The sequence below is a fragment of the Malania oleifera genome, chromosome 6, assembly GCF_029873635.1.
Source record: "Malania oleifera isolate guangnan ecotype guangnan chromosome 6, ASM2987363v1, whole genome shotgun sequence".
Classification (NCBI taxonomy): Eukaryota; Viridiplantae; Streptophyta; class Magnoliopsida; order Santalales; family Ximeniaceae; genus Malania; species Malania oleifera.
The window spans coordinates 20,678,728-20,702,875 of record NC_080422.1 but is presented as its reverse complement, the minus strand read 5'-3'; the positions used below and the strand labels follow the sequence as shown (position 1 = coordinate 20,702,875).

The 24,148-nt window shown below is 35.3% G+C and overlaps 1 long non-coding RNA gene across 1 annotated transcript; it reads right to left on the bottom strand.

Annotated features, from left to right (window-relative positions):
- Nucleotides 1–1,161: 1,161 nt before the first annotated feature.
- On the bottom strand, nucleotides 1,162–22,809 carry LOC131157074 (uncharacterized). Its single transcript, XR_009137206.1, has 2 exons — nucleotides 21,130–22,809; nucleotides 1,162–1,746 (listed from the first exon to the last, which is right to left on the bottom strand). It is a non-coding gene; the product is annotated as an uncharacterized LOC131157074 (long non-coding RNA).
- Nucleotides 22,810–24,148: the final 1,339 nt, after the last annotated feature.

Below are 24,148 nucleotides of genomic sequence, written 5' to 3'. Positions count from 1 at the left end.
TATATATGATCAAGCCTTAGATTTGGACCTTAAGTTTGCCTTTTTCCAATAAACTAAGTTTGATTAACTACTGTTAACTTATGTTTATGTTAGGCTATGTAAAGAATTGAGATATCAGAATATTTGTATTGAAAGTGACTCGAAATTAGTGGTGTGATGACTCGCATCTAAAATTTGCTCCTCCTAATACTTATGGGATTTTTGGGAATTATTAGAGGAGGTGCTACAAGATCTTTAGTTTTCTATAAAGTACTAATTTAGAGAAGGTAATTGGGTGTCGAATTACTTGACTCGTCAAGGCGAGGGACACAACACGAGGAGATATTTTGTAGATGATGTGCTTCTGAATAAAATGAGAGGTCTCATTCGTATGGATAAGATAAATATTCCAAACCTTCGTCTTTAATTGTCATCATTTGGTTCTCTTCTATTTTCCTCAGGTTTTTATTTGCAGGTAATTGACATCATTTTGCAGCTAATTTGTTTATGTTTATGTTCGATTGTTTTGATTACATATTGACATATTTAGACTATTTTAGTTGAATAATGGTACAGGTTTTGATAGGCTTGTATTGGTTTTGTTGTCAGAGATGTTTTGATAGTTTATTTATAAATTCCATGTGTCATATTTGTAATCACGGTATTCTTTTGTCATAAGTGAGAGCTATCAATAAAATTGAGATTTTCGTAATAAAAAATAAAAAATAAAAAAATTCATCATAAGTTAAGTGAGTTAAAAGTATAAATGAGTGCCAGCAAGTTGGAAAAAAGAAAATCAACCTATGTCCTAATCTATCTCCCTTACAAATAACATACTAATTAAACACAAAATAATTATAATTATTCTACCAAATCCAGTGTGAAGCTATAAAGCGAAGTCAATCATGCAGAATTTTTTAATTTGAAACACTCTTAATATATGAATTAAATTAAATTTTCACTTGATTTCATTATGTTCCCATTTAAATTTTCACTTCATTCATTTCCTACCGCATTCCAATATGTAAATCAAACATATCGTGATGTCCTATATTCCAACTCATAAAGTCAACTTTTTTTCCCCATATCTTGTCCATATCATTCCCATGCGTGTGTTGGAAGCCAATGATGGAGGTGTGACACAACACCCAATCTTATTTAAGAGAGTAAAAGAGGGAATTTGATATGACAAATTTCTTAAGTCACATGTTCCAACATATACATAATACAGTTACAACTTTTCATCCATAATATTCGATAAGATGAAATTTCCCATAGACCCTACAAGTGTTCCATCCCACACTCCAATATTTTCCTACACCCATCTATTTCATCTCAAAGGAATCACAGCAAATATTATTCTCCCGTCTTCTATACAATAATAATTGGAATTGTGGGATTGAACTGATACAATACTAAAAATTCAGAGAAATGTTTCAGAGTGGGTTGTAAAAATATGTGAGAATGGACATTCTTGTACTATAAATTTTCAAAAAAAGAGGGTTGGTGTGGAGGGAATAATGCTGGCTGCGTGTTTGTCCTTTACATCAAAATCTTTTCCCCATGCATTCTTCTCTTCCCATTTATTCCACTCTCGGAGGAGAAGCCGCTGTTGCTCCTTTCTCATTATTGGTAAGATTGTGTTGGTGCTTTGAATCAATTCTATTTGGGTTCCCATGACTTTGTTGAACAAGCAATCAACTTTTACCTCAGCTTTAAAAACCAAAAAGCAGAGGGGGAATGCGGAAAAAATGAAGAAAGTTCATCCTGCATACATCAGTCCAAGTGTTAGGAATCTTATTTACAAAAGTATCTGCAATTTTTAATTTCCTTTCCATGAATAGTGAGGCTAGAATGCCAGCTTTCGGCCATATTTCAAAACATGGCTCATATTCAAACTCAACGGTGTCTCAAAATTTTTATAACATTGGAGTCCATTGTACAAATTTCGTATTGGAATTGCATATATGCTAGGCGAGTTTAGTTGACAAGGGTGCGCTTATTTCGTCAAGACTGCAATGACTATGAAAATTATTTATATTGTGTATAGCATATCATTTATGAAGGATGGAACAAGGGCACAAGGCCTTTTTTTTTTTTGGGATGCATACAAAAATATCCTAGCCTTTACTTATCCGCGGGTGGGAAAGGGAAAGGGGAGAGACCAGAGACCGGTTAGCTCTCGTCCATATCCATTGAATGAGGACCCATCCTCCCAAGTCTGTCTAATCTCTCACTTTGGCCACACCAAACATAAGTTATGAGATCCTAGTTAAGCTTTCTTCCCTTGAACAAGCACACTATAAAGGCCTTCAAGTTGATCAATGGGTGCAAGATGAAAAAAATAATATGTAGACTGTGATAATAAGAAAGGTCATGTTGTAATTTCATGTTTATATTGTTTTCAAAACTTCTAAATCTTGTTTTTAGCCTTTTACCTATCATCTCATGTAATATTCTTTCTTTTTTGTCCTAACTCTTCGTCGAAACCTCTAAGAATTTAGGATTTCTTGCTGCTAGTGGCTCTGCTCGTCCTCCATGTTGGTTGAGAAACCTCTCTTGAGCCACCTTCAATGTAAAAGCTTTGAATAGGTTTTGTGAATAAATAAGCATAGAGAATCTACTATGTGGCTCATTCATTTCAAGGGAGCTTGTTATGGGATCAATTGTTTGGATCATTGTTATTTGTTCCCAAAATAGTTTTCTATTAGTGCTCTCTACCAGCTTTGTTTTGTTACTTGTTGTGAAACGTGCGGCAATTATGATGAATAGTATAGAAAAACAAAGAGATAGAGCAACAAAAACATACAGATTTAACGTGATTCGACAGTATGCCTACATCCACAGGTGCAAGGGACGGCTGGATTTCACTATGAAAAATTAGGGTTACATCATATATATTTATACTAACCCTAGTCATATAAAGGTATTAGAAAAATTCCTCAAATAACCTTGTACCGTACCATGGGGGCGTTGCTCCCACACCCCCAAACTATTAATTGTCCCAATCAATAAAATAATAAATTTCAAGCCCAAAAGGCTGATGTCATCATTCCGCTCCGCTTCACTTCTGACATCAATCTATTTTCTCTGTACACATGTTCCACTCGATATGAGTCACATACTACAACATTACTTGCTCTCTCTACATCCATATTATTACTATATTTTGCAACAATCTAAAAGAGTAGATAGATATGGATGCCACACTATTCACTATTTAGTCATTTCCTAGTACATCCAAGATTAAAACTTTTAATGGCTCACACTTTGAATGATGGCAAGAGAAGGTATCCTCTTAGACTATCCTCTAGTTTGGCTAATATAAGACCTAAATAAGGGACAAAGAATTATAAGTAAACCTGCCATAGTAGGAGTAGGCTGATAACATATCCGGGCATACTACTCTAAGCTCCTATTCTAATAATCTATTAGACATTTATTGGCCACGGAAAGAAGCAAAGAAATTTTGAGAATTATTAAACAAGAAGTTGAAAATTGAGGTTGTTCAAAAGTATAAAATTGCTAGAAGAAATTGTTTGCACTTCCAAATGACTGATGACAAGGATTTGGAAAAAAGAGGTTCTTCTTAAACTTGATCACTTATGAAAGAAGTTGATCAATTGCAAAATCTATCATAATGTAGCACCATATGTGTTTGATTTTGATGTTGTCAAAATTAAGTAATATGCTAAATTTCACAGCTTGCATTTATTTAATTGCAAACCTACTCACAAGTGTTAATCTCTTAGTTAAGCTTGATTGCACCATAAATCTACACACTTATTTTGGTGATTAGATGCTATGTTTGACTTAAAAGCATATTTTATATTGGAACTAAGAGAAATAATATAAGTCATGGATGGTGTATATGATCTCTACAATAAAATAAGTTTTGACATGAATTTGATTCTTATGCAAGTTTGATCATGATCTTTAATTTATAATGATATAAGCAATTGTTCTTCGATTGACTATTTTATGTTATGGATGATTCTTAAGAAAAGCTAAGTTATGTTAATGTGCCTTAGTTCCCTTTTGTGATTGAGGTTTGATGTTTTAATATAAATTAAAAAGTTATTAATGAACAATAATATAACCAAAGTCTTTTCAGTTGAAACTAGTGATTGAGCGCATGCTATGTTCCTGTGAGCATCAACAATATTAAATCTCAATGATTTAAAATTTTCCAAAAAATTCATGGTTATAAGTAGTTTTTAAGCTTGTGTAAATTTTAGCAAGTAGCCTTAAACAATTAAATGATGAATATATATCTAAAAAAAAAATATCCAAACATTCTTCTTTCAAATATTTAATCTTAAATTGTAGATGTGTAAATGGTGAAGGTTTTTTTTCCTTGAAATATTGTGGCAAAACAAAATGCAAATTGAAGATTCCATGAAATTTTTAATTAGAGATAGAAATAAAAGTCAAACTATGGGGAAGACACAAATAGTTGAATTTGAGAAAGACTTATACAGGTATGCCTTATTGTAGCTGCAGGAATATGTTATCTTGCATAAGTTGAATGTTTTCTTCTTCTGGCCACCAGGTTTTTGCAACATAAATTTTTGGTAAGTTAAATAAAAGTGAAGATTGATAATTAATATTTGTATAAGATTTGATCTTATTTAGTATTTTAGTAAGTTATTAGTAGATGTGAAATTTGAGTTTGCTATGTTTAGAGTTTATATGGTATCATTTGCTTCTTCTTTTTTTCCCCTGTATAGTGAAAAAGCAAATTATGACATTGCATTCATTTACATTGCTAATTTTTTGTTTCTATTGTTAATTTTTAGTTGTTTTTCAGAAAAAAACTAAAAACTAGATTTTATGATTTTTAGTTTGTTAGGGAATAAAACCTGGAGCAACAATCACACACTAAGAAAAATTCAAGCACATCCACACTGGAACACCGGATTTACGTGGTTCGATCCAAACTGACCTACGTCCACAGGAGCACACACCACTGTACTATAAACTGGGAGAAATATACAGAGGAGCCTCACTGCTCTACTCAACTCTCTCTCTCTCTCTCTCACCTCAACTCTCTGCACACTTCACACCTCTCACAATTCACTGCTGCACACACACAGCTTTGCTTACAACACATACACCCCTCACAGCTACACTGCTGCACAACTCTGCTAGATTTCTGCGGACTAATCTGATGGTTGTCATCTTCACAAGTGGTGTAAAAATGCCGGTGTAGTCAATCCCTTTCTTCTGCTCAAAGCCTTTAACTACCAACTGAGGCTTGTACTTTCTAGAGCCGTCATGCTCCTCTTCAATTCTGTACACCCACTTGTCGTGGAGGCCTTTGGGCAACTTCCACGTTCTGTTGGAGGTGAGGGACTTCATCTCATCCTTCATTGCAAGCTCCCACTTGCTCGCATCTCCTGCCTGACATGCTTCATCACAGCATTCAGACTCTCCTTCATCTACAGGAAGTAAGCAATCTATATACCTTCCGTCTGGTATATGAGGCCGAGTAGATCTCCTAAGCTCCGGTGCTGGAGTAGGAGATGGTGGTGCGACGATCTGCTCCACTGGTTCCTCCGCCTGAGGATTCTCGGCATTCTTCTGTTGTGTCCCGACACACTTCTTTGGGGCACGGGTGTTTATCTGGAAACTGACCCTCTTCTGTTTCCTGACTATACAATCCTCACACATGTCAATCTGCACTGACTGTAGACCACTCAATTTTCCCTTTGAGTGCTTCACCCTGAGTTCTTTCTCGCTCATGTGACCAAGTCGTTGGTGCTAGATATTGTTGTCGTCATTTCCTGCAGCAACTGAAATAGACATGGAGGCATTGGAGGTTAGAAAAAGTGTCCTGCTTTTCTTACCTCGCGTAGTCGTTAGTACACCCTTTGAGACTTTCCATTCATCGCCGATGAATTTCGTCGTGTATCCCTCATCTGCCAGCTGACCAACTGAGATCAAATTCTTCCTCAGGTCTGGAATATGTCTGACATCCTTCAGCTTCCATACTGACCCGTTCATTTTGATCTTCACAACTCCCTTGCCGATTACATCGCAAGGTTGATCGTTGCCAAGGTACACCTTACCGAAATCACCTAGTGTGTACTCCTCTAGGCAATCTTTGCAGCATGTGGCATGATATGAGGCTCCGGAGTCTAAGACCCAAGACTCCTGCTTGCTCTCCAAAGAGCAGATCAACATCTCATCATTCTCAGAAGCAATATTTGCTTCTATCTTTGCCTCAGATTCCTTTCTCGAACCTTTACACTAGTTTCTGAAATGTCCGGTCTTTCCACAGTTCCAGCATTCAACATTCTTTGTGCCCTAGGAACCTCTGGGATCTCTGGATTTGGACCGCCTGGTCCTGGATCTGCCACGATTATTAGATCGTCCATACCCGCTTCCTTTTCCTCGGCTTTCCACATTCAAAGCTGAACTTGAAGTGGAGTCATTGTTCGACTGCATTCTGATCTCCTCTATCAAAATCATGCTGATAACCTCGTCGTATTTTAGCTTCGATTTTCCTACAGAGCTACTGATCGCAGTTACAATACCTTTCCAACTCTCAGGCAGTTGACTGAGAATTAATAGGGCACGGATCTCACTGTCAAAGGTAATCCCGACCGAGGCGAGTTGATCCGACAACTCGTTGAAATTATTCAAATGCCTGTTGAAACTCTCACCTGCAGACATGCTCATTGTAAACAGTCTTTTCATGAGATGTACCATATTTGCGGCTGATGGCTGCTCGTACATGTTAGATAGAGCATCCATAAGGGCCTTGGTGGTTGTCAAATGCTTGATGTTGAAGGCAACAGACTTTGCCAATGTCATCCTCACGGCTCCGAGGGCTTTTCGGTCAAGCAACTCCCACTCGCTCTCCTTCATGGATTCTGGCTTCTCCATCAGTGGTAAGTGCAACTCCTTACCAAACAAGAAGTCCTCGATCTGTATTTTCCAGAAACTAAAGTTTGTGCCGTCAAACATCTCGATGTGAGAGCTCTTTTCGTTCGACATCTTGATTCACTGATCTAGAGATGGAATTGGCTCAATCAGACAACACCGTTGGGTCCGGAACGGCCGAAAACCCTAGAAATAGCTTAAGTCGCTCAAAAAACGGACCTAAAATGGCTTCAAAAAGCCCGGTCAAACTTTCAGTCAAATCTAGTCAACTTGGTCAACCCTGCTGACATGGCAATCCGACATGACACGTGGGGCCCACTTGATGACGTGGCACTGATGTGGCGTGGGTCCAGGGCTGACGTGCGTGATGATGTGTCACCGGTCCCCTGCTAACGTGGCGTTGACTCGCCCGCTTACTTGGCGCCACAGGGCGCTGGCGTGGAGCACTGACGTGGAGGGATCTGGCTGACGCGGCGTTGACGTGGAGGTTGACGTCAGCGTCTTCAACCTCCAAACGCTCACCGGACTTTCTCCAGCGCGTGGGCGCGCGTGAGGACCTCTCCCGACTTGTTGCCGGCGCGTGAGGGCGCGTGGAAGGGCGGTAATTTCGCCGGTGACGCGTGTGAGTGCGTGCGGCTTCGTCTGAGCTCTGTTTGAGCTCCGGTTACCTTTGTTGGCTTCGTCTTGAAGAGAGGAGTTTGATGGCAGTCTCAAAATCAAAATTTGAGCTACTAGACAGGGGCTCAAAATCCGGAATTTTTCTTGATCTGGCGATTTTACTCCAACCAAGTCTCTGATACCAATTGTTGGGGAATAAAACCTGGAGCAACAATCACACACTAAGAAAAATTCAAGCACATCCACATTGGAACACCGGATTTACATGGTTCAGTCCAAACTGACCTACGTCCACGGGAGCACACACCACTGCACTATAAACTGGGAGAAATATACAGAGGAGCCTCTCTGCTCTACTCAACTCTCTCTCTCTCACCTCAACTCTCTGCACACTTCACACCTCTCACAATTCACTACTACACACACACAGCTTTGCTCACAACACATACACCCCTCACAGCTACACTGCTACACAACTCCACTACACTCACACATGGCTCTCCACACACACACGTATATATATATACAAGAGGGAGTGGAGAGTTCAAAGAGGGTAGCTGCAGATTTCAACAAAATCTGCAGCGTAGGTGGCCGCCGGTCTTCAGTGTCAAAGGTGGTGGCTGGGTTGGTGCGGCTACCGACGGCTCCACACCAGCAATCCTAACATAGTTGTTTTAATAACCTTTTGCAAGAATACTTAAATATCTAGAATTGACCATTCATTTTATACATAATATTATACAATGATGATGTGAATTAAAATACAATCAAAATAAAAATATCCATAATTTTTATAAAATTTTGAAAAGAAAATAAATCATTTTGTTTTTTTTTTAACAACTTGCATTTGTCATACATAATAAAAATTTTCTTGTCACACTAAACGATGAGTTGAAAATAAAATAATTAAGCAAAATAATTATAATAAAATTTGAAAATATTAAACAAATAGTTTATGGTTTTTTGTTTTTAAATTCTATTTTTGATTTTTATTTTCATTTTTGGCTTTTGTTTTCATAATTTTTTACAATGATATTAAACAATCACTTTGGAGTTGGTCCCTTACCAACAACATGATATTCCTTCTTTTGTGAAAGATGTTATTAGAATAGCTTTTGGAAAGAGAATAATTAAGAAGTGTTTGAGAATTTATGTGCTCACAAGATTATTTTTGGAGGCATAGTTCAAGGCAATTTTCGAAGGCATAGTATTTATGTATCAAAAAGTAGAAGTGTCAGTCATGCATCATAGAGAGTTTCAATAATGTTTTAACTACCTACTTTTGAGAAGCCATAAATGAGACATAAGTTCCTAGCTAATTGATTCTTGGCCATGCTTTTGGAGAATGATTTTCTTGTTCTTGAGTGAAAAAACAGTAAGGACGACTATTCCCTGTGGTCATCAAGGTTTTAGGTTCCTCTGTAAGGTTGGTACCCTAGTGTCAATGGTTTGTGGAGAATAAAGAGATTGAGATTAATAGAATACATCAAGGGCTCTTGAAGGAGTGAATATAGGTATCAAATTTGAAGTTGAACCACCCTTAATATGCATTTTATTTGTATTTTTTGTCTTTTTGGTCTCATGGGAAAATGAAAAGAATAGACTAAGAAGTCCTTAAAAATGAATCCTGCAATATAAGTCAATATGAAATCTGAATGAGGGGTATGCCAAACTTGCAACAGTTTGAATAGTTCCGACCCTATCTTTGCAAGAAAATCCACAGAAAAAATTACTTCATCAAAGGTGTACATAAGTTTAGCATGGTAATTTTCTCAAGTCGAACTCCAAGAAAATAAACTATAGCCCCAATCCTGGCAATTGTCGAGCCTTTTCAAGTTCTCCAAAGCTTTGCAATCATATTTGTAGAAATACCAATAAATGCAGAAAATCCTCCCAAGTAGTTTCATTTATTTTTAGTTAGCCACCAATTCAATTCACCCCTTCTCTTAGGTTGTCAACTAGACCAACATCATGCTACACAAAATAGAATTCCCTATTTAAGAACTTGAAATACACCATATAAATTAAGGAGAGACAGTAACTGTAATTTGAAATATTTGGAAGTAATTGTGTCTAGATAAAGTAATGACCTAAACCTAAAGAGAAAAGTTGGTCTAGAACCTCGAATTGTACCTTCATTGGTCATAGAAAACACAATGCAATATATAGAGGTTCCTTGTACTTGAAAGGGAAGTTTGGGATAATTATGACTAAAAATCCTAAATTCTTTGAACATATTTGACAAAGAAATAAGAAGGTTAGCACAGTAGAACTTTATATCATTAGCGATGGATGATCCGAGTCGCACTAATTTGAGATAGTATGAGGTTTTTTTTTTTTTTTTGGGTGCTAACAATGCCTAATCTATCACAATTAGTAGTTTGGAAACCAATCCTAAAGTTTAAATTATACAAATACAACATTATTAAAAGTTTTTGCTTGTAGAACTAGCATTACTCAAAAGGAGAGTTTTTGTGAAGCATAGTTTTTTGAAAAGCTTCGAGTGATGAGTCCTCTTGTTAGAGCAAATGGATCAAAATACATAACCTTTTTATCCCAAACTCTAAACTTGACCTTAGATCTACTTGGACTGATTAGGGTACACCCTATCTTTCTTAGGTGGCATTTAGTTCACAGGATCTTTTAATATTCTTAAAAATAAGATGTCCAGGACATATTGTTCACACGTTTATTTAGACATTAGAGTTTTGCATGACAGACACCTAAACATTTATGCGAATGCAAGATTGCACAAAACATGCATATCACATTCCCATCCTCCCCCATGGGTGAGTTTCATGAAAATCCTCTTCTCATGGAATTCTACTTTTAATCTAGTATACAGACTTTATTATCATATTTAAAATAATAATTCATTACTAAAATGAAAGTAATGCTACTATTATGTTATAATAATATAATTTAATTATTAATATTTAGACACCATACCTACCTCAATTATTTTGGTTAATTTGATTATTTAAGTATTAATTTTTTTTTTTTAAAAAAAATTATGATTGTTGAGAATTCTGACATGGATTTAATTAAGTACATATTCTTAGTTTTTTTTTTTTTTTTGAGTTGAAAATATAGTTATTTTTCATATATTTGGTATACATGTCAAGGATATAATGGTCATCCTAAAATGTCCACTAAGATTCCATGTTCAACTAACATTGACACGGGAATCATGTGTACATTTTTAAAAATTTTACAAAGAAAACCAAACAAAATTATTCACATATGATGTAGGGACCCCAATTCTAGGATTGAAATTTCCATGAGAATATTTTTTATGCTGTGAACCAAACACCCCTCTTGGGAGAGCTTGAAGTCCTCTAGAAGAGAGTTATTAGGGGATCAAGGTGTGACAAGGGGGGTAGTTGGACTTTATTTTGGAAAGAAAGTCAATCACATTTCTTTTAGATTTTGTTTCAAATCTATTAGTTTTTGGAAACCATGAGAGGGGGTTGGCATCTTTAAAGATTCTCAAGAATATGATCCAAGAGAATGTGATTCCCATGACATCTCACTCTCATGTTTATTAAGCATGAGATTTTTGGTGTGATAACAACGTTCAAATTCCTAATAATGAAATGACTCCTACAGCACATGTACATATTATTCCTATCCTCCTCCAGAGATAAGTTTCATGATAATCTCATTCCTAGAAATCCTACTTTTTTACACTAACACTCGCTAGTTTGACAGATTGGATGATGGTGATCTTATAACATAATAATATCACAAATGGCAAGGTCGATAACAACGCAACACCACACCAACGGAAGAGGCACGAAAGGGTCTTAGGGATTGGGGGTTTGTAGCGACTGTTTGCAGTTGTGGCATTCATGCAGTGAGGAGCTACATGTGGGGGTGGTGCAGTAGCGAGACAGCAGCTAAAACACAAGAATTACACCAGTTGCAACTGCAAGAATACTGGAGAGTGAAGAGGCTTCAAGGTATGTCCTGCAGGCTGCCGACTGCAATTAACCTTCACAAAAAATCAGAAACAGAATGGAGAGAGAAACAGAGAGAAGAAATAAGAAAAAGGGAGATGAAAGAAACTGTTGCCGAGAGAAAGACACTATTGTTGAGAGAAACAAACTGTTCCGATACCAAATTGATGTTGGACAAGAATTGCAATTCAGAATCAGAAAGAGAAACAGAGAGGAAGAGGAAAGAAGGAAAAATAGAGGAGAGACAGCAGAACAGGGAGTCTGAAACAGAAAACCACTATTACATTTTGGATGCAATGTTTGAAAAAATGTAAACAAAAAAATTTTTATATCTATAAAGAAATTCCAGTACCCTTACTGCAACTTATCCATTATATTGTTGTATACGCTTTGACTATTATCAAATTAGAAGCAGTAAGGTCAGCTACACAACAAAGTCACTATTGGATACTCGTAAGTCAAAACTAGATGAGCAGATGGAAAGAAAAGTTTTATGCTTACATCAAGCAAAATCACACCAACAAATTAAGAGAAACAACAGAGTCCCATTTGGAAAGGAAAACTTGAGATCAAGCAAGTCCTTATCAAAATGGAAGAGAATTAATTTAAAAAAAAAAAAAATGAATTTCACTTAACCACGAAACATATTGAAAAACTGTAAGAAAACCAGGCGATAACGGCATAGCATAACCAAGAATTCACTGGGAGAGGCATCCCTTCTCTACGAAGTGTCTGCCAAATAAGACAAAAGAATGATCATCCAACTGCCTTGCAAATGTAAACATATCAAAACAATCACTGGTACAATTAATAAAAGAAACCCAGGCCCCTCCATCTATTTGTTAACTCAACTTGCATTCCCTCGAAACCTAGAAATGAGTCCATTCCACCGAAACAATTTGAAACAGGAGGACTACAGCATCCTTTCACAATTCTGCAGACACTGCAAAATCCACTTCTCATGAATTTTTGAGAGAAGTCAAGAAGTTCAACTTCAATGGGCTACTTGGTTCCACATGTACCAAATCTTCAAATGCAACTTGATCAGCACATACAAAACAAGAAAATCTCTGGAGTTTTGGAGATATTGTAAACAAGAAAATCACTAAAATGTTTTTAGATATTGACTGATATATTGTAAAGAGGGAGATAAATTGGAAGAATAAATTTTTTTGAACAAATTACAAAACAAGAAAATCTCTAGAGTTTTGGAGATATTTGTAAACAAGAAAATCACTAAAATGTTTTGAGATATTGACTGATATATTGTAAATTTTGCAGCTAATTTTATAGAGGTACCAATATTGGAATCCTCCCTAATAAATTAAAATCCTAATGCTGCGTTTGAGAGCATGGATTTTGGGTCTTGAATTTGGATGTGGTTGGATTTGAACAAAACTTAATACTATTTTGTATTACTTTTTGCCCAAATCCACACAAATCCAAATTCAAGGACTCTCCCAAACATAGGGTAAGTTCATAAAGAAACAAGGACTTGAGCTCCCTTTCAGAAGAAGTGCATAGACTCAACATTTGTAAAATTTCTTTCATTGCAATATTTTGAATGGCACAAATAATTGCCAATGAATCATTGAACCACATAGCTTGATCGAGCATTGCTTGAATAACAATTGATATATGCATTAAGTCTGCATCATTGAAAAAAAAATTCAATGAAGGATTACCGGGTACCAGAGGCATGCAGCGTGCTTGAAAGCAATAGCTTAATTAGATGCGTGTGTATAAATAATTCAAAGAGCACATTCCAAAGCCAACATAGACATGCCTTAAAATTACACAAAACAGTCTTGTTGCAAAGTTGTCATTAAGGATATGTATGATGGAGTAATGACTAGTGTAAGAACTATAGATGGAGAAATTAGAGAATTTCCAATTACCATAGGTGTACATCAAGGATCAGCTTTGAGTCCTTATCTTTTTGCTTTAGTGATGGACCAATTGACTAAGAGTATTCAAAAGGAGGTTCTATGGTGTATGTTGTTTGCAGATGATATTGTATTAATTGACGAAACTAGGAACGAAGTAGAGGCTGAGTTAAAATTATGGAGAATAACTTTGGAATCTAGAGGTTTTAAGATAAGTAGAAATAAAATAGAATATATGAAATGTAACTTTAGTAATGATAGGAGGAATATTGGAGACAAAGTTAAACTTGATGATAAAGAAATAAATAGCACTTGTAGATTTCGATACCTTGGATCTATTATGCAAGCTGAAGGAGAAATTGAAGATGATGTAATATATAGAATTAAAGCAGGTTGGGTAAAATGGAGAAGTGTTTCAAGTGTGCTATGTGATCGTAGACCATTAAAATTGAAAAGGAAGTTTTATAGGACAGCTATAAGACCATCTATGCTATATGAATCGGAATGTTGGGCAACAAAGAAACATAATATCCAAAACATAAAAGTTGTCGAGATGAGAATGCTTAGATGGATGAGTGGTATAACATTGAAAGATAAATTAAGAAATGAACATATTCGTGGTAAGTCAGGTGTAGCTCCTATAGAAGATAAGATAAGGGAGGGGCGACTTAGATGGTATGGACACTTGCAACGTAGGCCACATAGTACACCTGTGAAGAAGAGTGACTTAGTTACTGTGGGGGGCAGTAGAAGGGGTAGGGGCAGACCTAAAATAACTTGAGAGAAGAGAGTGAGTAAGGATTTAATATCTTTGAATCTATAAAAAGAAATAGTCCATGATCGCATAAATTGGCGGAAAAAGATTCATATAACTATCCCCACTTAGTGGGACTAAGTCTAGGTTTTTTTGTTGTTGTTGTCGTAGTATTGTTGTAAAGTTATAGATGGAGAAGAGAAGAAAAGAAGAAGAAAGCAAGAGAAAAGAGGGACAGCAATTTCCAAGAGCCTTATGTACAGCTTTAGGTCTGCTCTCTTATATACAAATAAAGAAATTAAAAAAAAAAAAAGAATTAAGGGCAAAAGTACCCCCACTTAGACCACCTAATTGCTAAAATAACATATTCTTAAAATGGATGTGTATAAATATCAACTAATCCCAACTTATTACAACCATTAGACAAGGTGACTTTACACAGATTTCAAAAATGGAGTCCTCACAACCTTCTTCAACACAACATTCCTCACAAAAATGAGGGTCAACTTCAATATGCTTTGCCATTGCATGAACTACTATATTGCTAGCAATATAAATGGATGCTTTGATTATTACAAAACATATCTAACTTCACTACCAAGAATCCCATCTCTGACATATGGGACTTCAAGCCAAATAAGCTCACTTACAGTACAATTCATAGCTCAATATTCTACTTCAGCATTAGATCTTTTAGTTTCTTACTACGCCAGATAACAGGGTCACCTCCCACAAATGTCTATAATCCATAGTAGACCTTTGATCATCAACAAAGAAAAAACCCAATCTGCATTAGAGTATCCATGATTTCACAATTTTTATCACATCTATACATCAACGTTTCAAACCTTTGCCGGCAGAGCCTTTGAGATATCACTAAATCCTACAAACAGCATTCCAGTGTGGTTGTTTGAGATATTCCATAAACTGACTGACCACCCCCATTACAAAAGATACGTTAGATTAGTGACAGTCAAGTAAACCAACTTGGAACCAACTAGCTATATTGATGTTTGTATTCAAATTCTGTTTTGACATCTCTACACAACTTTCATGTTAGATCCATAGGAGTATGAATCGTGTTAGCTCCCAACAAAGTAGTCTCACTTAGCGAGTTCAAGGTATATTTTTGTTGAGATAGATTCAACCCTTTCCTACACCATACAATCTCAATAACAAGAAAGTAGAGTAGAGTGCCCAAGTCCTTGATATGAATTTACCTTGAAGCCACTTCTTAACATCTTGCTCTGGTCACTACCAGTGATGATGATATCATTAACATGAACTACTAGTACCACACCTATATCCATTTTGGGGATAAAGATCAAATGATCAGAGTAGCATAGGGCCAAATGTAGAAACCACCACACCACATTTGTTAAAGCAGGCTCTAGGAGAATGCTTAATGCCATAAATTGCTTTATGCAACTCACATACTTTACCATCCTCCCCCTGAGCAACATACCACAAATCTCCATACAAAGACAACATTCTTCATATCCAACTGGTATAATTGGAGGTGTGCAAACATAACCAAAAAATTAAAAATCAGACCAAAACCAAACTGGTTTACATGGTTTACATTTCGATTGGGATAATTGGAAAAAGGGAGTTAATGTGCAGCCATGTCAGTGCAGCAGTTGCCACACCATTGTGACGTAAGGATTTGTCTCACATTGGTTAGATTAGGGATGAGGGAGCCTCACTTCCTTGTAAAAACCGACCAACCTGATTCCATCTTCACCTACGACTTGAGCCTTTATCTTAGCATTAGATTCTTGGGCTCGCCTTAATGGGTTTTTTTTTTTTTTTTTTTGTTGCATATGTAGTGGTGGCCCAATTTAGTCAAACAGATTTTCAGTGCCAATTTTTTTTTTCAATTAGTTTAAAAATCAAACCGCACCGATATTTCGCAGATCATATAATATCTGAACCATTGGTTTACGATTCAGTGTCAGTTTGTAAAATAAAAAACCGAAAAAACTTGGTTGGTTACCAGTTCAAGGCAAAATCGAACCAGTCATATCTAATTACACCCCAAGGTTGTAAGTGCCAACCGAGACTATCTGCAATTGAGATTACTACAAAAGTAGAATTTAGTCAAGCAATGGGTAAAAAAGTCTCAAAACAATCAATACCATATATTTGGGTGTACCCCTTGGGCAACCAATCAAGCCTTCAACCATTTAATAGATCAATTAGGAAGATATTTGATGGCGTAGACCTGGCAACACCTAACCAACTCCTTACTAGGAGAAAGATCCACTAGGTCCCATGTTCCTCAAGTGGTCAAGGCATTCATTTCTACATTTATTGCCTGCTTTCACCTTGGGGTACCAAGCACTTCAATATGTGAGGATGGAATAGAAACAGAGGAAATAGAAAAGGCAAAAGAACATATAAAACTAGGAAGGTGAAGAACTGAAGGATAACGAGCAATAGAATAAGCAACTAAGGACTATTAAGTACACGTTTGAGTACCTTTCCAGTAAGCAATAAGCTAATGAAGTCTTTGGGATGGATCTCAAGAACCAGAAGTCAAAATAGTGATGGGCACAAGAGGTGGTTGCATGGTGGTGATGTTTGTGCCTATTTTCCGTCATTTATAAACCTTCAATTATTTCTCTAAAGGCAAATAATGCCATAACGGTATGAATAGGAGGATCGACACATGAGAAAGGATCATAATCATTGATGGACTCAGAATACATTCATTCAATAGGACCCTACACTATAGAAATAAGGTGTCCCCTAAAAAAAGGTGACATTTGCACTAACATATTTCGGCGAGCATGGGAATCATAAAATTTATAACATTTCAGAGTTCTTAAGTACCCATCAAAGAGACATTTAACTACCCGAGGAGAAAAATTATCTTGACCAATATATGGAACATGAACAAAACATCTACACCCAAAGACATAAGGCACAACGGAGATTATGAATGTTTTTGGGTACACGATGGAGAAGGGAATTTGTCCCCCTAGAACACTAGAGAGAATTTGAGCAGAAAAAAGGATGTAAGAAGAGCATCAGTCCAAAAGTTTTTAGGAACATGCATATAAAGGAGTATAGACCAAGCTATGTCAAGTAAATGTCCATTTTTTCTTTCAGCTAGGGGTAATGTACACATGATGTTTGATGTATAATCTTTTTGATGTTTGATGAATAATCCTTTTAGCCAAGACAAAAGACAAAATTGAAAATCAGCAGTGAGATTTGGAGTAAAAAATCAACACCAAGAAACATAGGTCAATCCTTAGTTAAGCTGCCCACAAGTCTTTTGTTTATGAAAGATTTGACCACTACGGTGTGAGGTGGCGTGAGTCACATGAGAGGTTATGTTGACAAATTGAAAAATAAGGATTTAAACACTAGTACACTGGAAAATAGAAACATAAAAATGGGGTAAGAATCATTGCAGACAAACATCTAAAAGATAATGTAGAAGATGTTAAAAGAATAAAGATAGGATCATTAAAATTAAGATAGCCTTAGGCCTTGAGATAGTAAATGTCATTAGTGTGTATGCTCCCTAAATAGGTTTAGCAGAAAATCTTAAAAGACAATTTTGGGAAGATAGGGGTAGTATTTTACAAAGGATACCAACATCTAAAAAGATATTCATAGGAGCGGATTTGAATGGACAGATTCAAAAAGATAATAAATGAGAGTATACATGGAGGACATAGATATGGAGATAAAAATGAGGCTAATGATAACATATTAGATTTTTCCATCTTTTACAATTTGGTTATATTGAGTACTTGTTTTACAAAAAGAGAAGAACATGCAATAACTTTCAAGAGTGAGCAAAATAAAAACCCAATAGATTTCTTCTTAACTAGGAAGGGGGGTCATCTATCTTGTAAGGATTGTAAACTTATTTTATATGAAAGTTTGACTACACAATATAGAGTCCTAGTATTAGATATACATGCTAAAAAAAATGGAAGAGAAATAGTAACGTAGATCAACACAAGAGGACTAGGTGGTAGAGCTTGAAGGGAGAAAACATAGTAAAATCAAAGATAAGGTAGATGCGAATGCTATTTAAAATAAGATGGCTAACTCAATTATAAGATAGTAAAAAAGATTTAAGGTGAGTCCAAAGGAAGAGACTTAGGTAGTAAAAAAAGTTGGTGACGGAATCAAGAAGTTCAAAAGGCCATTAAGACAAAAAGAAACTGGTATATAATATGGCAAAGTCGTAGAAATATAGAAAACCTTGAAAAGTATAAAGAAGCAAGAAAGAATGCAAAAAATACTATTAATGAAGCTAAACATAGAGTTTATGATACTTTATATAACATACTAGATACAAAAAAAGGAGAAAGACATTTATAAGCTTGTTAGAGCTAGAGAAAGAAAATGCAAAGATTTGTTAAGTAATGTAAAATGTATGAAGTACGAAAATGATAATGTTTTAACTAGAGAAGAAGATATAAAAGAGAGGTGGCGAAGATACTTCAATAAGATGTTCAATGAAAATCAAAATGAAAGATTGAACTTGGAAGTGAGAAATGAGGAGACTAAAAATAGGAGATTTATTTGCAAAATTAGAGTCTTTGAAATTAAGATGGATTTGAAATAGATGAAAATTCAAAAATCTATACGATCAGATGACATACCAATTGAAGTTTTGAAATGTTTAGGGGATAAAGAAAGTATATGGTTAACTAATCTATTCAACATTATTTTAAAAACCAAGAAAATGTTGTAGGAATGGAGGAAAAATACATTAATACCTTTATATAAAAGCAAAGGCGATATTAAAAATTGTAATAACTATCGCAGAATTAAGATTATGAATTATATGATGAAACTAGGGGAAAAGGTAATTGAACAAAGAATAAGACCAGAAACGAGGGTTTTGGAAAATCAACTTGGTTTATGCATGGGAGATCAACAATAGAAGCTATTTATCTTTTAAGAAGAATAATGGAAAAGTTTAGGAAAAAGAAGAGGGACTTGCATCGGGTTTTTATTGAAATAGAGAAAGCATATGATGAGTAAAGTGGAGGAGTGCATCAAGCGCGTTGTATGATCGTAAAATACCCTCAAAATTAAAAGCTAAGTAATATAAGATGGCTATAAGCCCAACTATGCTTTATGGTTTAGAATGCTGGACAACTAAGAAACAACATATACAAAAAAGTAAAAGTTTCCAAAGTGCGAATATTAAGGTGGATGACTAGTATAACATTAAAAGATAAATTAAGGAACAAGTATTTGTGCAATAATCTAGGCATTGCACTAATCGAAAACAACATAAGGAAGGGATGGCTTAGATGATTTGGAAATTTGAAATGTATGCCTAGTCGCACACATGTATGGAGGGATGAGTTAGTTATTGTTTCTAGCATGAAATGGGATAGGGGTACGCCTAAAATAACTTGAAATGAGATACTGAAAAAGGATTTAATAGCTCTTAATCTAGTAGAGAAAAATGCTCCCAATTGGGAAAATTGTCAAAAAAGGATTCATATAGCCAACCCCATCTAGTGGGACTTAAGGCTTCTTGTTGTTGTTGTTGTTGTATAAGAAAAATCATTAAATGAAAAGAGGCAAAAGTACAATATGTGGAGGACAAGACATCCTCCATAAAACAACTAAAACATTCCAATACTGCTGCCCCGTATTCTCTGTAGGTCAATCAATGACATTCCCCAACAAAACTCAAAAGAATGAGCCCTAAGTGAAGCTAAAAAAACTAAGTGCCCCACAACAAATGAGAAGAAGCTGTTTGAGCCTTAAAAATTTTAGCATTCCTCTCAATCCAAAGGGTCCACATTATAGCAAAAGATCGCACATGTCCTCAAAGCTCTTCCTTTCTACTCTTTCCAAGGCCCCAATGTCTCACCAACAAGAGATCACCTACATTTTGAGGCATTACCCACACTTCACCAAAGCAAGAAAAAAGAACCTCCCATAGTTGATTTGCCACCCAACAATGAAGAAAAGGTATGTGTTAGTCCCATTAGACTCATGGCACGTCATGCAAATATCTGAATTGAGAACCTCATAGCATCCTCTAACCTATAACAAATCATGCATATTAGTAATTTGAGAGCCATAGTATAGATAAAAGTCCGAGTCTCAAAAGGAACCTTAGCCTTCCAAATGATATGGTTCAAAGGAAAATGATTGGGGGATGGAGTTTTTAATAGGTAAAGGAAAAAACACTTGGAAAAGAAAGAACTCAAATCCCCCACCTAGACTCTCACATCACTCCTATTGTCGGAGCAAATTATTCCAAAACACTTTGCTGAGTAGAGTTTGTCGACTTCTCTTCATTGAGATTCCAAAAGAAATGGAAATCCCAATAAAAGGGTCCAGAATAAAATTATCATCTAAATATTTACAGAGCTTTGTTGCTTTATCATCTAAAATTTTGTTAGTCATCCCAAATCAACATGAAATAGTGGAGATTAGGAATTTAGAGAAAAAAGGGGGGGGGGGGGGGAGAGGAGAAGAACTACCCTTCCACAATGATTTCAGGAAATCACCTTTAAGGTGGGTTCTAAATTACATGTGAGAAGCTGACTTTAATATAATTCAAATGATTCCCAAGAAAATATATTTTCTCACAATTCCTTTCATTTTTCACTGGAGTATGATCCAAAACATAGACCAGCCCCAAGCCCACCTTTCTCCATCCTTTAACCACTTGGGTCCAAGGGCATACCACAAAACATTTCTAAAGGGATGTTAAGCAACCAACACAGCTTGCAACAAATACTTCTTACACTTTACTAGTATGCCATGGGCCCATGATCACACTAAATAAATACGTCTGAAAATTTTCCAAATGGAATACCTTCAAGTTTTGTCTTTTATATATGAATATATATATATATATCTGATATATTAAAAACTGAAAGAACATGTCTATCTATCTTATACAGTGTAGTTTACTCTACCAAAAACAAGTATCATTTAAATTAAAAAAAAAAAAAAACACTTAACAGTAATTGACATTATATTAATATTTGATTGAGCTTTAAACTGAGCAGGCCAGAAAACATAAAGTAGTGAATATCACCTTGTACAATTCCTACACTCAGCAACTCTGGTTCTTCTGTCCACAGTAGCTCATAGAGCTTGGTTGTTCAAATTTTACATGCAGAACTGCGAATGAAAATCCCACTGCACACCCACAGTAGACGTTTTATGGATTTCACCAATAGTCCCCTCAAGGGCATTTTTACCATCCTTGAAATGATGCAACTGTTTATTGTCCCTAACGATGACATTGTTTGACATTATATTGATAGCAGTGTGACAGTCACCACAGGAGAAGATTCTTGATGATCCTAAGAGGTGTCCTTGCCATAGTACTAATCAAATCATATGCAATAGCCAAACACTCATTGTGATGCAACAAGGCTCCATAGCCTTCTGATAAATGTCATGAAGAACATATGTTGATCCGGAACATAGCCTGCTTCTTTCATCCCACTCAAGCCTTTAATCTTTTAATCATCCTTGCAGAGAGCGAGTCTGTTCCTTCCACCAAGCATGTTGACTGCAGAGAGCAGAGTGCTTCTTTGAACGAGGTGTAGGAATTATATTTGCAATAGCCTTTGAAGGATGAAAGGTAACTAATATCTCCTCAGCATAATCTTGCAGATTAAAATCCCCATAGATTTTAGCAGAGATCATTAGACTCCAAAACACAACTACAGCTCCCATGGACATATTTTCAATATACTCCTTGGCTTCAGTAAAATACCCAGATTTCCCAAGGACATTTAAAAGCCCCAAATGATGGCCAATCCCAGGAGCTATAACATAATCATTTTTCATAAATTCCAAATGTACAAACCCTTTCTTCCATAGCTTCTGCAGTACCACTTGCAGCAGAAACAATAAGTGTGCTCATTGGGTTGCAAATCTAGCCTCCTCATCTCCTAAAACAGCGGCAACGCATTTTCTGCATATGAATTTATCATCATGCGCCAAGAATTCATAATCCCAACCGGCATGTGATGAAACACCCTAGGCGCACCATTTCATACTCCCACACTTACCATACATCTCAAGAAGTCTATTGTTCAAGTGAAGATCACCCCTAAAAGTGGACTACTAAAAGAAATCATGAACTTTCGCTGCATCTTCAAGTACCTTCGAATTCCCACTCCCCTCAAAGAGCGCAAGGAAACATTGAACATCAGCACGAACAACTTGTTCGGTTGATAAATCGTCCCTGCTGCAATAGATAATTATGGTTCCCATTAGGATTTTGACGATGCTGACCGAAACTTGGGCATGCGAATTCTAACTGATCCTTAGGACTGCTGTGTTGTCTGCTGATTAGGGTTTCTGCAGTCTCGGAGTTGCTACGGTCTCGGAAAAGACTGGAATCATATGGGCGTTCTAGCAGTTTTACTGTTGTGGAGTCTTGTGATTAGGGTCTCTGCGGCCTTGAGTGTCCGCTGGCCAGGGTTTTGGGAAGAATTGGAATCCGATTGATGTGGAACTCTAAGGAAGTCAGTTGGAACTGCAGAGGTGCTTCCAGGGGATGGAATCTGGTTGTGCTTGAGGAAGATGTGAGAAGGGAATGGAGAAGAGCGTACGTTGAAGAGAGAACAGAAAATGGACATCTGTGCTCGCCGGGCGGCCATGAGAGACGCCATTTCAATTTTCCAGGGAACCTCAGTACGTCTCATCGTGAGATTTCCGTTCCAGATTCATTATCTGCAACTTCAACTAAATAGCCGTATTTTCTTTTAGCAGTTTTTACGAGAGAATCTTTGTGTATTTCTGCAAGTAAACTTGCAATTTTCAACTGACAATTGGAAGAATCCAACGCAGTTTTGGAACAAGTTTATTTTTTTATTTTAAAAAAATTATAAAAAAATATTAACTTATTTTTAACTTTTAAAACTTATAAAGCTCTTTTATATTTTCTACATTTAATTTTTTTTTAAAAATAAACTGAAAAAAATTTTCCATTTTATAACTATTTAAAAATGAGAAAATTAAAGATTAAAATTCTTGAATAATTTTAAAATGCATAAGCATTCTAAGAGCTCTAAATTGTTAAAATTAATATTTATTTTTGTTGAAATGTAAAGGATCATTTTGTATTATTAAAATCAGAAATAATAATTAAAGATTAAAAATTAAAAATTAAAAAATTAGAAATTAACTCATTTAAATTAATATTTATAAAATTAAAATAAACTAAAAACTTATTCTAAAAAAATGTCATTTTCATATTTAAATCTAATAGTACTTTTTTTAAAAATATGACAAATAATAAAATATAAATAAAAAATAATACAAAAAAAATAAAAATTATGATAATTCTTTTACTTAATTTTTATGTTTTCAAAATTCACCTCACATTGAATCTTATTCTACATGATAATTAAAAATTAATTAAAATACTTTTTTTCATTGATTTCTATTATTTTTTAAAACAACTTATGTATTTTTTATTAATTATATTTGAATCATTTTATTTTGATTTTAATTAAAAGGCATTCATAAAAAAATAATTTAATTCAAAAAAAACATTTTTTAAATAATTAAAGGTTTTAATAACAAATTATCAAAATAATTAAAAGCCATAAAATCTTATTAAGTTTTTTTACAAATTATTAATAATCAACCACAAAAATAAAAAAGCTAAAAACATAAACAATCGCATTTTTGTATTATGTTCCACAGTTCTAAATCAAAAGCACAAAATAGAAAAAATCAATTGCACCAAACAAGTCCAAAGATTTCTTAAACACATGACTTAACATTATTCCACCCTACTAGGTTGAGTTGATAGCTCAAATTAATTGCACAGATTAATCTCTCCATACGCACAGGTACCATGCTCCAAAATTTTTGCATCTACACACTTGAACAAAATTTGCTTGGATGTGGTGGCATGTAAATAAAAGCTGTGGTCTGAACAAAATAGATTATAAGTGAAATTAAGAAAATGAAAAAAAAAAATTACACCAGCCATGTTTTAAAATTTCATTTTATTTATTTATTTATACCAAACACTGCATTAGGTACAGAGAAAAAAATTATAATATTTGGGTGGCGGAAGCGGGTAA